Source organism: Canis lupus, chromosome X, assembly GCF_003254725.2.
Source record: "Canis lupus dingo isolate Sandy chromosome X, ASM325472v2, whole genome shotgun sequence".
Taxonomy (NCBI): domain Eukaryota; kingdom Metazoa; phylum Chordata; class Mammalia; order Carnivora; family Canidae; genus Canis; species Canis lupus.
Genome location: NC_064281.1, coordinates 2,371,309 through 2,386,414, shown reverse-complemented (window position 1 = coordinate 2,386,414; position 15,106 = coordinate 2,371,309). Strand labels below are relative to the sequence as shown.

General features: G+C 40.1%; 1 long non-coding RNA gene across 1 annotated transcript in view; it reads left to right on the top strand.

Annotated features, from left to right (window-relative positions):
• LOC112652268 (uncharacterized) overlaps positions 1-6,192 on the top strand; it is a 155,458-nt gene extending 149,266 nt beyond the window's left edge. The window contains exon 3 of the long non-coding RNA XR_004813090.1: positions 6,056-6,192. This is a non-coding gene — a long non-coding RNA (uncharacterized LOC112652268). The remainder of the gene's footprint in view (positions 1-6,055) is intronic.
• The last annotated feature ends 8,914 nt before the right edge of the window (positions 6,193-15,106 follow it).

Sequence of the window (15,106 nt, the reverse complement as noted above, 5' to 3'; positions counted from 1 at the left end):
TAGAGGCATGTGACACTAGTTAGAAATAAGTAACACGCATTTACCCACACAGATGTACCCATACACATGCATGATAGATAAACATGAGTCTCAACAAGAATATACCTTGAAAACGATGTTCAGAGAAAAAAGTTACTTACATAATCCTATGTTTGGGCTGACATTTGTGGAAAATCTTTAAAAATACATGGATATAAATATACATATACATGCATATTTATAAATCATAGAAAATAGTATATAATTAGATGTGTATATAAGGTTTGAGTTTAAATATTATTGTAGAGGGGCACCTGGGTGGCTCAGTTGGTGAAGTGTCTGCCTTTGGCTCAGATCATGATCTCAGGGTCTGGGATCGATTCCCTGCATTGGGCTTCTCATTCAGTGAGGAGTCTGCTTCTCCCTTTCCCTCCGCCTCTTCCCCCTGCTTGTGTTCATTCTCCCTCTCTCTCAAATAAATAAATAAATAAATTAATTAATTAATTAATTAAATCTTTAAATAAAAGCATAAATATTATTGTAGAATAATTTAGAATTGGAAATGAGTATGTTTTCCAATGCCCAGAAGATTCAGATACATGTCCCATATCTGAGAAGAAGAAACAGGGGACCAGATACCTGAGCTCCATCCATGTGATCAACATAACTGATAGAAAAAAATATACCTTTTCAGGGCACATGTGTGGCTCACTAGTGTCCAGCTCTTGATCTCAGTTCAGATCTTTACCTCAAGTTGTGGATTCGGGCTTAGGGTTAGTGTGAAGCCTGCTTAAAAAATATATACATATACACATATTTTAAAATATTATTATAAAAATATATATACACATCTTTCTTTAAAAATATATATGTGTAGATACACATATATCTATACCTTTCTTGCATAAAGCCAGGAGGAATTTATATACCTTTCTTGCAAAAAGCCAATGAGAATTCAGGGTTTGTTGTATAAATACAAGTTGCTCTTCACTCCAGCTAATGCAGTGCTTTTTTCTGTATGTTTCAAAAATGCACTAATGTAGTAACATCTGGGTCCTTCTGTACTTATTTCATTAACATTAAGTAAATTCCCCCAAATTAAGCTACCACTAAATTCTACGTTAAAAGCATAAATCTATTCTAAAGCAAAATATACGTGTTTTTTTTTCTTTCTGAATTATTTGGGCGGATAATTGTGTTCTGCCGATAACCACATGGCCTATGGGCATGCCTAAATCAGTATTAATTCTTGAAACCTCAACTCTGTTTGCAGTGTTGGGCATGCCTTTGTTGATTCACCATTGTAAACATGCAACACATCTTAATTGGGGAAAACAAGGTTCAACATATCTGGGGACTCTTTGCTAAATCTTGAAGAATGGATTTAGAAACAAAAATCAAGAATTTCTGTAGGCCCAGCTTTTGGATCTCAAATACCCGGGTCAATGAATGTTAACTGTTGTGCTTAAACATGTAATTATTTATCTGGATATTTTTGGCCGCCTCTGAAAGCGGGTAACTATATGGGCAGTGTTAAGTAGAATCAACAAATACTTACAAAGCGTAGTAAGTTTGGACTTAACATGCTTTCAATGCGCCTCGTTAGACAATCATCTATCATCAAACACTCCCCCCGTAAATTGATACTCCATGAAGATGTCGTACTACAAGGTACATAATGAGTCTCATCAATGAATCATTTTGAAGAACAGTGAACTCTGCCTTCTGCAAAGGCATACATTCATAAAAAAAAATGTTCTTCATTTTAAATCATCTTCCAGAGCAAACTGACACCTTTACAAAAAATTATCTTCTACACAAACTGTGTCTCTGCTCAGTGGTTTACAGCCATCAGTGAGAGTCTTGTTCGCTATCGTGATGAATGGAAAAGAATCAGAACATCGTGGAGAAAAATTGTAGAAAAGGAAATTGATGCATGGAAAATTAGTCATCCGTTCTTCAAAATTATTTATTACGCACTCCAAGGGCATGGAATAGAGAAAGTAACTCCAGAGGTGATGATTACTGAGTTTGTGTTCTTTTGACACACATGCTGTGATCTAAAATCAAATAGGATAAATTTTAAAAGCCATCTGTCTTCAAAATGTCTGTTCAATATATGCTGCATTTTTACAGATAATAAGGTGGTAAATTAGGATAAGCCATCTATTGGAGATGTAGGTTTGCAGTAATAGTCTCTGCACCCGGAATCAAATATTCTAAAGGAATTCTGTGGTCCTGGGGGAAATTAGATGTTTCTGTACACTTATTCTTAGATTAACCATTTGACTAACCATGTGTTGTGCATATAAAAAGAACATTTAAACCATCAGGTAGTAAAATTCTAACTTAAAAATAAATACATAGAATTTTTTCCTTAGACCAGCAAAACCTTAATAGTAACACCATCATTTGCTAGCATTTGTAATCGAGTGTTAAAAATACAAATTTCTAGAAATTGACTCTTCATAATCTATTTTACCCATTTGGAAAGCAGTGAGACTGTTAATCAAATGTGAACATAAACTAATCACATAACCCTGCAAAAGTCAGTCGTAGGTATCTACCAGAGAGGTGAACACATGTCTGTCTGAGACGTGCACATGAATTTATGGCATTTTCATTCAAAATTGGAAAAAAAAAAATGGAAGCAAGCCATACGTTCATCACCTACTGAATGCACCTACAAGTGTTGTTTATCCACTTATACAATAAATAGGATTCATCAATCAAAGGGAATATAGCTAATAAAATGCAACAACAGGGATGAATTTCAGAAACGAGGCCATGTGAACAAAGTCAGGCACGAACGTCTACCTACACGCGTGGCGGCATTTACATGAAATTGTGGAGAAGACCAATGCGAGTGCAGCACATGGATCTGTGTTGGCTTGGGGACAGGAGTAACATGGAAGGGTTGGCTGCAAAAACATGGAGGAATTTGTGAGAAGGCTTATGTCTTGACAGACATTACCCCGAATTACACAGTTAACAGGATGTTAAGTTTTAAAAAGGGGCGGTTACTGTATGTACACCTCACTTGAGGTGTCACCTCATATTACTTTGTACACTAAATTTTCATGTCTGACTTGGTATATTCTCCTTCTCTCTCATCTATTTAACTAATCTATCATCTGTCAATCATCTATTCATAACTACCTACTACCTACCTTCCACCTATAATCTATTACCTATTATCTATGTATTTATCATGTATCATCAACAAACTATATTTCTGCCTGTTATCCATCCATCCAACCATCCATCCACCCATCATCTATCTATCCGTCTCTCCATCTATCCTATGTATGCATCCATTCTATCTATCTATCTATCTATCTATCTATCTATCTATCTATCTATCATCTATCAATCCTCTATCTATCCTTCTATCAATCTATCATTTATCAATTATCTATCATCTATCAATTATCTATCTATCTATCTATCTATCTATCTATCTATCTATCTATCATGTACCCTCACCCAACAACTATATCATCTGTCAGTCATCTTATCTACCATCTACCTGTCATCTATTATCTACCTATCCATCCACCCATCTACCATTGATTTGTCACTGTTGAGTTACATGTCATCCCCAACACATTAAAGGAATCTGCTTTACTCCCCATACCAAGGAGGTTCAGGGGGTCTGCTGGCAAGAGCCTAGGAAGTCTTGCCTCCTAGAAAATCGAAAAGAATATTGACTTGACTCCAACCCTTATGGACATCTCTCTAGGGAAAAAACACCAAATCACCTCCTTGGCTTGTCCAGCTTGTTGTCTGAGTGTTGTCTGGAACCACTCTTCATATGACAGATTTCAAGAAAGGCCAGGGGATCCTCATGACAGGCAAGGTTGGAGTTTTAGTGGTGACCCATTTACAAGACAGGATATATCTTGTACTCTTTGTTCTTTTCCTCTTTTGACCAGATAAAATCCTTGCAGCTGAGCTCTGTGTTGCACATATTGATCAAATTTAGTTTATTTCTTTTTTTATATATATGGGGAAATAGACTCCGAGAGACTGAGGAACGTTCCTAACATCACTTACTTATGGATGGTCAGGACCCAGTTGAATTAAACTCCAACACCCCGATAAGGTGGGGTGTAAAATAGCATCCCTTACATGAGACATAAATGCAGCAAAATGTGTTAAAAGTGTCCATTTCGTACCTGTTTCTGTATATTGCTAGCAAACGTTTTGATCTGCCAGAGAACATTACCGATATCTACCTGTAGCATCTCCTCTTGAAAAATACATTGTTTTCATTTAGAATACACAAAATGCTATTAATAACTGATGCTATTTTATAGTAAAATTTTATTCCATATGCAAGCTCTTTTGGCTTATTATTACCATGTAGGTGGGTTCTTTTTTCTCTCTTTTCTTTTCTTTCTCTCTTTTTTTTCATAACGCAGGAATTTTAGAGATTGCCTCTGAAGCTTGTTGGTTCAAAACTTGATTTCGATAAGAAACCAGGAATTCCCCCTTTCCTTAAATTTTCATCACCATCCATATTCTGTTCAGATGTTCTGAATTAAATTGTACGAGTAACACATAAGTCTTAGATATAATTTGTGTAGAGATCTATTACATATATTTAAATAAAAATAATCACTGTAAAATTATTCCACATTGATCTATTTCTTTCCACAACTAGCGTTTAAACGTGCATGCAGATTTAATCAAACATTGATTGGAACTTGAATTGATTCTCTAAAGTAAGGCTAAGGGTTTTTTTTTTCTTTTTTTTAACATTTTAACATACCTCAAGATCATGCCTCAAAATCTTTCAAGCACATTTACCTGAACTTTAACTATTGGTATTTAGTCTTAAGGGATTATGCTGTGTTAATAGGCAACTAATTCTTGAATGTGCAAATCCTTAGGTTAATATACTTTATTGCAAATTACCTAATCCGGCATTCAGCTGGCAGGTTCTCAGTCAATGAATAGTGGGCCGTATTGGAAATTGGTGAGTTCTGAGAGATTTGGGGGAACCCAAGAGAAGCACAAAGATGGTTAAAATGTAAGGCAGAGTAAAGCTCACCTATGGCTGTACCCATCAGTCTGTGCTTGAGGAATTTCTTGAACATGCGACGAGGTGCTACTGTGACCCATCATCCCCCTTCTTTTTTGCTAAGTTAGCAAATGGGAACGTCTCACACCCGCTTCCTCCACTCTGCATTGACAGCTGGCAAGCCGACTTTGCTAATTGTGCTTACTTGGAATCTCAGAGGGGAAATAATCACATAGCTACAAGGTCCTATAATGCAGTTGCTGTGTCTTGTCCCAAGACAACAGGCTAATTGTTGAAAACATCAATGACATTTTTGGTAGTTGCTCAGAGAGAAGCACGGAGAAGCAAGGGATTTTTGGGAAAATGAACAGAAATTGATGATGAGAACGTTAAGTGATGTGTATGCAGAGGTTCGATTTGAGACCGTTCTAGACACTTGAATACATTCCCTGTTCAATGCACTTATTTAAGGGCAAAATTATGGTCTTAATTCTTCTATTCCATAATAATACCTTCTATCTTCACCATATTTTTGACTTAAACACAAGATTGAGGTTATTTGCAGAGAGGCGCTCATTAAGTCTCATTTGTTAGGTATTTTGGTATATTTTGGCGTGTAATGGTAAACCAAGATTGATGGGGATATACCACCAAGTTTCTGTATTTTTCGTTTTGCTGTTTGCTGTGTTGGCTGAATAAGGTTCATTAGTTTTGCTAGAAATCGTCAAGAGAGAAGAACAGTGATTTTTTTTTTTCTTCGTGGAAATTTCACTCGTCAGATGGGTGATGGTATTCAGGTAGGCGGCTCTTTGTTCTTTGCACGGCTGTGGTTGCTCAGTTGTCCTAGGTACACGGAATGTGTAGGATTATGACATTTTGTGTGTGTGAGTATGCGTATCAACATCCTGAACTCCCATATTGGAGCCACAATGACACTTGCAATGACTCTTCCTGCATCTGCATCCTTCTAGATTACATTGCGTAACCAGACGGTCTACCCTTTATATTCTCAATGTTTCCTGAAGATTCCTCTTTGTCTCCTCTTCTAAGAAGTAAGCAGCCATGCAGATGGAACGGATTCCCAAACATGACAAGAGAAGAAAACATTTTCAAGTACACAGGAACAAAACTTTTGACACGGAAGGAGAAGGCACATGTGTCTAAACACGCCACATGGAATACAGCTTACTCCGTGAGTATGATCACGTTAGCTGTTTATATTTTCCACGATGCACCATTTCTTCCTTTTCCGGCTCAGTGTCTGGAGATGTGCAACTTAAGTTCTGATCCATTGAGTTATTTAATTTATTTATTCATGAGAGATGCACACAGAGAGAGGGAGAGAGAGACAGAGACACAGGCAGAGGGAGAAGCATGCTCTATGCAGGGACCCCGATGCAGGACCTGATCCCAGGTCTCCAGGATCATGCCCTGGGCTGAAGGCGGCGCTAAACCGCTGAGCCCCCTGGGCTACCCTGATCCATAAGTTCTATAAACAAGAGTCACAAAAATGTATGGTAAGAGGTGCAGTTTCCCTTTTAACCGTGAGTCTTGCAACTGGTTTCTTATCTGGGTTATGCAGAGCAGGGAGTGTTTCAGAGCCAGCGATTAGGTGTGTTGTGGTTAATCGTGTCAGTAGAACATTCTGGTGCACCTGAAGAAGGCCAAGTGTGAAGTTGCATGAGAGTGAGTTCTCTGTAGGTAGCTCCAGTCCAAGGTAGCAGTAGAGCTACAGAGGTTGAAACGGGAGTAGGTGTAGACCCAACCGTAGAGATGTATGTGTACATCTAACATCCGTGTGCGTTGAGTGCGTCTCTACCATCTACAGCTAAATCTACTGCACATTTATATCTACATGTCACCTGCGTGTATGTCCCTGTATCTCTACTGCTTACATCTACATTTATATATTTCTATGACCCATGTATCTATATCTAAGCCCTACATCTGTATCTCTCTGTAGCTCTCAGCCATTCACCATCCACGCACGAGCAGGGGGTGTGCTGCATTTTCCCGCTAAGGCTTCACAGTTCTTTGAGGTCAGAACTGCAAGTGCGGCTTCCCCAGAATGAGTTTTCTCTGCTCATTGATCCTGCCCTTTGGAGACATTAAGTTTGGCTCTTCACCTCCTTGAGTGGCTAGGGTTCCTCCCAGATACTCTGGGGCCGACTCCCCCCACCCCGCCCCACCCTGTCCTACTTCTGGGGCTTCTTATGGATGGTTGTTACCAATTCCTGTATGCAGCCTTCCCCTCTTTGCTTCCGATCCAAGAGCGGTGGGAGCCTGGCAGCACAAATAACCCCAGTGGTGATGTTGTCCTGACACGGAAGATGGTTCATTCATGGCAGGTCTGGGAGGACGGCCCTGGCTGTCAGTCCTCACTCGCTATTGACACACAGACTGGAGACAACAGGGATTCTTCTTTTTTACATCCTTTTACTGTTGTTTCCTTATGGAGTCCATTTGTTTTTCTCCCCTTGGGGACTTTCATAACAATTTTTCATGTCGTATCAACAATGAATATATTTCTTCTGACTAGGGAATTACTGGTATTGTTAAAAAGTAATACCATTAATGACCAAGTGTTGAAGCAGTGCTTTTCAAACACTGTGAGTAAAAAAAAAAAAAAAACAACAACAAAAACCTGTGTGTGTGTGTGTGTGTGTGTGTGTGTATGTATATCTATGTGTGGGGGGCATGTGTCTATTGTCACTTTACATCCCCTGAATCTTATAAGCTGTCCCAGCAAATCAGAGCAGTCTGAAATGCATTCTATAATATTTGCTTGTGCATCTTCTTACAAATATAGTTTCTCTTAGGGGCCCCTGGGTGGCTCAGTAAATGGAGTGTCTAACTCTTCATTTCTGCTCATGTCATGATCTCAGGGTGGTGAGGTAAACCCTACATTGGGCTCTATGGTGAGCATGGAGCCTGCTTAAGATTATCTCTCTCCTTTTCCCTCTGCCCCTTCCACCTACTTGTGCTCTCTCTATAAAAAAACAAACAAACCCGATAAAAGGCCAACCCTACAGGCCCTTAGTGGCCACCCTGTCGGGACCCCTCTCACTCCTGAGAGCTTTCTCTGTATCCTTACTTCATAAACTTCTATACTTTCACTCACCAATCAATCAATCAATACAGATTTAAAAATCAAAAATTCAAAAAAAAAAAAAAACCCTAGGAAACAAACAAAAACAGATACAGCTTCCCTTTCCACAGGTCTTGGGGCTGAGTTCCTAATCTCCTAAGAGGTGCTTATGCTAGGTAGCATGGGAAACCTGTGCCAGCAAATTATAGCCCATAGATCAATTCTGGCCCCCTTGATGTCCTTGTAAATAAAGTTTTATTGGCACACAGCCATGCCCATTCTTTTACGTATTGTCTGTGGCTGCCTTCATGCAACAAAGGCAGAGTTGAATAATTGTAACAGACACCATATGGTGGCAAAGTCATTATATTTCCTGTCTGACACTTTACAGAAAACGTTTGCCATCTCCTAGATTAAGAATTCACTACTTTGTTAAAGTGGGGAACAAGCTTCCGTATACTAAATTTCCTAAAACTGCTTCAAGAGGCATCTTCCAAAAAAAAAAAAAAGAGTCATCTTCCCTATCCTTTACACTTTCTCTTTCATTTTGTTAGTTGAGGGTGCAGCACACATATGTCTATTTAGTTGAGATTCTGTGACTTATCTGATAGAGCCCTTGTTTTCTCTACTGGGAAGGGATGTGCATTTAGCTCTTGATAGGTTTTATATGGTTTTCCCTGGCTGTGGGGATCGATGCCGTCCTCCAGACTCTTTGCTTCTCTTAGCTGCTGCCAAGTTTCCAAATCAAGTTTCCATGCTCACTGATCTCGTTGGGAAGCAACCCTTTCCAGGGCTGCTGACCTAATCCAGCTCATGCAAGGGAGTGAGTTTGATTGGAGATCTCTGACCCCAGATTCTCCTCCTGGGTAATAGCTCAAGTCCCCACAGCTAACATTTTATCTTCTCTGTTATTTTATATAACTGAGTGCTGCCCTGTTCCTTTACTCTGTAGGACTTCCTGCAGCACGTTGCACTGTGGTGCCTCCTCCAATGTTTACCCTGCTTCCTGTCTTGTCTTACAGGTGACCCTTGTGTCTGGTCTTCTGAGACATCCCCATATTGACCACAAATATCGCTATGTGCAAATGCACATGCTTGCATTTATGTATTTTTCATACCTCTGGGCATGTGCATCAACCAGTTCTTCAGTTTCGGTCTTCCTCCAGAAAATGAGGACAAGTGCAGTCCTACTTGGACATAATCCAACTCCACATATTTTAATATAATCCTCACATTTGCCTCTAAAGCTGGTAGTGTCATCCAGATGGACAGCCCTTTGGGCCAGCCAGGGTTTACTTTCTGTGGAGAGCTCATTAATGACAGAAAAGTGCCACAAAGTACCTTTAAAAAATCTTTCAGTTCATGTTAACTAATATATTACCAAGTGCAAGTTCCTTTTCTTTGCCTGAACTCTCGAGGTTCCCTCCATGAAGGTTAAATCCAATGAGCAATATGCATTTCTCAGAGCGCCAAATTACTGGGTCATTCAGAGTTTTCTGTCTGACTCATCTACGTGCGTTTACTGGACCACAACAACCACCGTTAAACTGGTGTAAAGGCGTAGGTGTTCACCCAAAAGAACAACAGGTCACCGACATAAACACAAACACAGGCAGATTTTATGAGGGGGAAAACAATCTGTTCCAGCCAGGTATCTTCACAGGCATAAACCAAGAGTTTCCGTCTATAGGGACCACGGTGCAATCTGTCCTTCCATTTATTGTCTCCTAGATTGAGGTACAGTCTGCTTGCTGATATCATCCCTCATATGTCTCTCTTCTTTCATAAAGGATTTTGTATAAAACAGTCTCTTTCACAAATATCAACGTTAACGTTCACAATCTCTCCTCTGTAACCAAACCATTGAGGATCTCCATGGCCATACGTTGGGTGGGTGAAAACCAGAAAATTGGTATAAATTGGTATTTGCAGAACCAGAGACCTCACTAGCTGATGTTCCCAAGTGGACCTTTCATGCCTACTTCTCGGGAACTGTAGGAAGGACATCTGAGAGGGTGAATCCCCTCAATTCTGCATAAATATAAACAGATCCTATAAAGTCAGGGGCTCTAAAAGCAGTACTTTGTATGAGAACAGAGCTGCTCATCTCTTGGGGCTTCTCGACAGATGGCAATAATACTCACAAAGTCCATTCTGTTAATATTGCATCCAGCCCACAGGTTTCTTTTTTTTTTTTTTAATTTTTATTTATTTATGATAGTCCCACAGAGAGAGAGAGAGAGAGAGGCAGAGACAGAAGCAGGCTCCATGCACCGGGAGCCCGACGTGGGATTTGATCCCGGGTCTCCAGGACCGCACCCTGGGCCAAAGGCAGACGCTAAACCGCTGCGCCGCCCAGGGATCCCCACAGGTTTCAATGTTATGATGAAAGCACCCCTTGAAATCCAAAGCGTATTTTTTTTTTTTTTTTTTTTTTTTTTTTTTAAATTTTTATTTATTTATGATAGTCACACAGAGAGAGAGAGAGAGAGAGAGAGAGAGAGGCAGAGGGAGAAGCAGGCTCCATGCACCGGGAGCCCGATGTGGGATTCGATCCCGGGTCTCCAGGATCGCGCCCTGGGCCAAAGGCAGGCGCCAAACCACTGCGCCACCCAGGGATCCCCCAAAGCGTATTTTTCTGAAAATACTAGTCATTGAAAATCTAACATGCTAAAATAAATAAATAAATAAATAAATAAATAAATAAATAAATAAATAAATAGTAAGTAAATAAAAAATTAAATAAATAAGAAAACGTTATGTGGTTTGTTCCAGCAACCTTTAGGGATATGTTTTTTCTTGTCTTTCATGATGATTCCGAGTCCCACTTCTAAAACGGAGACTCTCAAGTTTCTGTAATGGATTTGTTCTCCAAGTAGAATTTTTTTGGTGTTTTTGACTGGGGAAGAGGAAGTAGAAAAACACACACGCATACACACACACGCATACACACACACACACACACACCCAGCTATGGATAAAGAGAAATTTCAAACCAAATCAAGATGTCAAGAATGCTTTACAGCAAAGAAAGGAGTAGTTTCTCTTTGAGGAATATTCTTAAGTAATTTCCGGAGTACACAATGGAATTGGTTTTGTCACTAATTTCTTGAAATGAGTTCCGTTGGACTCGGGGAGCAGAAAGCATATTGGAGTAGAGGCAAGTAGAAGGCAAGTCTTCTGAAGTGGCCCCCACCATGATGGTTTCCACGTGAGCACCCATCTTCCCATGTGGGACCACATAGGTTGGTTCTTTCTTCAGGACATTGAAGGACACATGGACACAACATGGCAGGCTCCCTTTTCCAACTCAGATTAAGATGGCAGCAGATAATGGCTGTTCCATTGAAGAGATCAACAGATTTTATTTATTTATTCATGACAGACACACAGAGAGAGGCAGAGACACAGGCAGAGGGAGAATCAGTGTCTCCCTATAGGGAGCCCGATGTGGGACTCCTGGGCTCATGACTCAAGCCAAAGGCAGATGTTCAACCACTGAGTCACTCAGGTACCCTAAAATCAACAGGTTTTTTGAAAGTGATTAAAACAGAGGACCCAGAAATATTAATAGTGCTTAGAAAACATAAAAAAGGAATATAAAGCAAGTCTTGTTTTTTTTTTTTTTTGCTTCCAGTACATTTTCAAGACAACTCCTTTGTACCTAGTCACATCTTAACTGTGTCTGTCAACATTCATCTACAATACTGTGAGCCTCATTAATAATTAAAAACAAGCAAACAAAACCAGATTGAAAGACACACTATAGCACTTGCTTTTACCCTCAATTCATTAGATTTCTGTTGAATAAATACTGGTCATTCTATAAACACCTTCAGAAATTGTTTCACTCTTCATTAGCAAATGATCCGGGTACATATTAACCAATGCACCTTGTCTTGTGTACTTTTTAAATAATTTAATTTGGGAATAATTGGTTGTAAGGTGTTTCAAATTACGCTCTTTGAGAAAAGAGGGTCAATTTCAATTTTAAGGAATGTTACAAGTGTTTCAGGCTATTGCCAGGTGAGATGTTCAGGTCATAAATCAAACCTCATTTTCTGCTCAGAATTACTAATTTATTTTGCTTGGATCCTAATGCTTATTTGATCACAAACAGAAATGGATGTACAATAAGATATGCCTACAGACATCTGATTTGCAATTTTAGGCATTTAGCTGGTTTTTTAAATGCTACATTGCCAATCTCCCTTGTGCACTACCCACAAGCTTTGATGTGTAGCTGCACTTCAGAGGCACAAGGAACATGAGAAGTCTACATTTTTGAGGATTTTCATGTTGGTTATTTTTACCGTTGTAAACCAGAAAGTATCCAACCACCCATTCTCACCCTCTCAACCTGTTCCAAGTTCCACCACCTCAAATAAGTTGTCTAGAACTCACTGAAGACCCTTTTTCTTTTTAAAGATTTTGTTTACTTATTCATGAGAGATGCAGAGACACAGGCAGAGAGAGAAGTCCTGAGCTGAAGGCAGACACTCAACCACTGAGCCACCCAGGTGCCCCTTGAAGACCCCTTTTTTGATGTGAATTACATTATTTCATCCTAGATCATTATTGACTTGTCTTGAGAAGGCTTCTGATAATATTGAGCATTCATTGGGACTTCTGAGGAAACAGTAAAATCTTGCTTAAAAAGTAGACATTTTTTTTTTCCCGTAGCAAAAGGTTTTCATAATCCTAAGCTTTTAGCATTTTGGCAATGCATACACGTAAATTACTGATGTAATTTTTTCTGATGTGTAATTTTTTCTGATGTGTGGCAGAGCTTTCCTGGATGGATATGTCCATTGTCAGATACTTCTGAACAGAGATTTGATATTTATTAGCTGTTCTTCAAGGAACGAAGAAAAAAAGCGCAGATAGAAGGCCTTACGCCCCATAGCTCTACAGGACAGGAGCATCCTGCACATGGAATCTAAGAAGCCTATTCTGGGAGCTGGAAGTAGTTGGGATGCTCAGAGCAAGGTGGTTGCCGTGAACAGCAGTCCTGTGAGGTTCAAGGCTTTGGTCCTCAAGTGCTCTGTGTCTCACACCTCCCCGCTGAGGACTCCTCAGGATATCGGGAGGTGGTATTTTTACCCTCTGCTCCTGTGATTCTTCCCGGCAGGTCAGTTGCAGAAACACAGATGTCCGAGCTAGCTCGTGGTTGCGGTACTTGAGATTCTAGTGTAAAATCTTCGGATTCTTCTTCCCAGCAACCTTCGATTCTCAGTAGAGCCGCTTGCATCTTGCCTCGTACTGCAAGTTGCTCAGAGTGGACACCTGACACAATGGCTTGCACGGGCGCTAAAATCTCATTATTTGCAACTTTCTTTGCAGTCTCCTGGAGTTTTAAGGGCTGAATCCTGCTCCTTTCTGCTCTTTTTCTGCTAGTCCCATAGGTGTGATGGCCTAAGAGACCATTCAGACCTCCCTGTGTGACCTGGGATTTTGTTTGCAAAGGGTTCAAGGCCCGAGAGCTGCAGCTTCCATGCTTTAGGGTCAAGCTCCAGTTACACCAGAGCAAGAGAGGGTTCTCACCATTTCTTCCCATGTGGGACTCGGTTAATAGGCAAACTGTGCTTCAGATCCTCTCTCTGTGTTGGTGGTGCCATGTCTGTCTGCAGCTCCCGTTGTTCGATTCTGCTTCTCCTTCTACCCCTTGCCTTTTATGCGCATCTCCTGTGTATCATATTCTTACCCCCAATTAACCGCTGGCACTTCTATGTTTACCCCAACCTGTGCTTCCCGGAAGATCCAACCAACACCAACAAACAAGTTGACAACGTCCTTGAGCTTTACTTTAGAGCTCATTTCAGATTTCAAATGCACAAAAAAAAAAAAAAAAAAAAAAAAAAAGCACCGTATGTCAGGTATTGTGTACTCAATAATCAAAAAAATAATAGGACGGTGGTAACAACCTGAAATAGACTCACGCATTCATCCATCCAGGAATTTCAATGATACTGTGTTAGGTGCTGAAGACTCAAACCAAAAATTCAGTTGTCCGGGAGAAACGCGGTTATGGGTTATTGATTCTATCGAATCCATTATCTAAGTTGCTATCTTGACTAGTTGGGGTGTGCTCAGGGGATAGCTTTACATCTTCAAATAATAATATCGCAGAATATCTCCCAATTGGTTGCTTGGTCTTTCATATTCTTCCCCAAATTCCCCTCAAATATGGTGGATTTTTTTTTGTGTGTGTGTGTATGTCCTGGCAGATATCTTAGCTCCTAAAGCTACAGACAGAATTACTTTCTGTACAAAATTGAATTGAAAAACAATAAAACTTGGCACCTCCAAAGCAAGGAAACTCTATCAGATTAGTTCATCTGCTGTAAAACAGCATTCAATATTCTCTTCTCCGTGTGCCAAACAGAAGGCCACACACAAAAATGGATATTAAGATGGGCTCGTGAACAATGTCAGACATTTGCTAATGACAAAATAAGAATCGTGGACTGAGTGAAATGTCCCCTCCTAGAGAGAATATGCATAGTATGTGGCGATGACCTCTGTCCAAAGCCTCCGGACAGGCAAATGCATCTATTTGAATGCCAGTGACTCAGTGGAGGCTGATCAGGCTTGCCAGAGGCTGGCACCTCTGTGGATCCTCCTGTGCTGGGGACGTGTCTCCATGAGCGAGGACTTTCTAATTTTTTTTTTTTCTATATCTAAAAGGTTTTATTTAACAAACATATCCACATTGAATAAGATCATTTGGGGGAAATCGGTTGCTTGTTAATTAGTAGAAAATAACAATACATGTCTGGACAATATGTCCAACAGAATGTTGTAGAGGGGATCCCTGGGTGGCGCAGCGGTTTAGCGCCTGCCTTTGGCCCAGGGAGCGATCCTGGAGACCCGGGATCGAATCCCATGTCAGGCTCCCGGTGCATGGAGCCTGCTTCTCCCTCTGCCTCTCTCTCTCTCTCTCTCTCTCTCTCTCTGTGACTATCATAAATAAATAAAAAATTAAAAAAAAAAGAGTTATAAAAAAAAAAAGA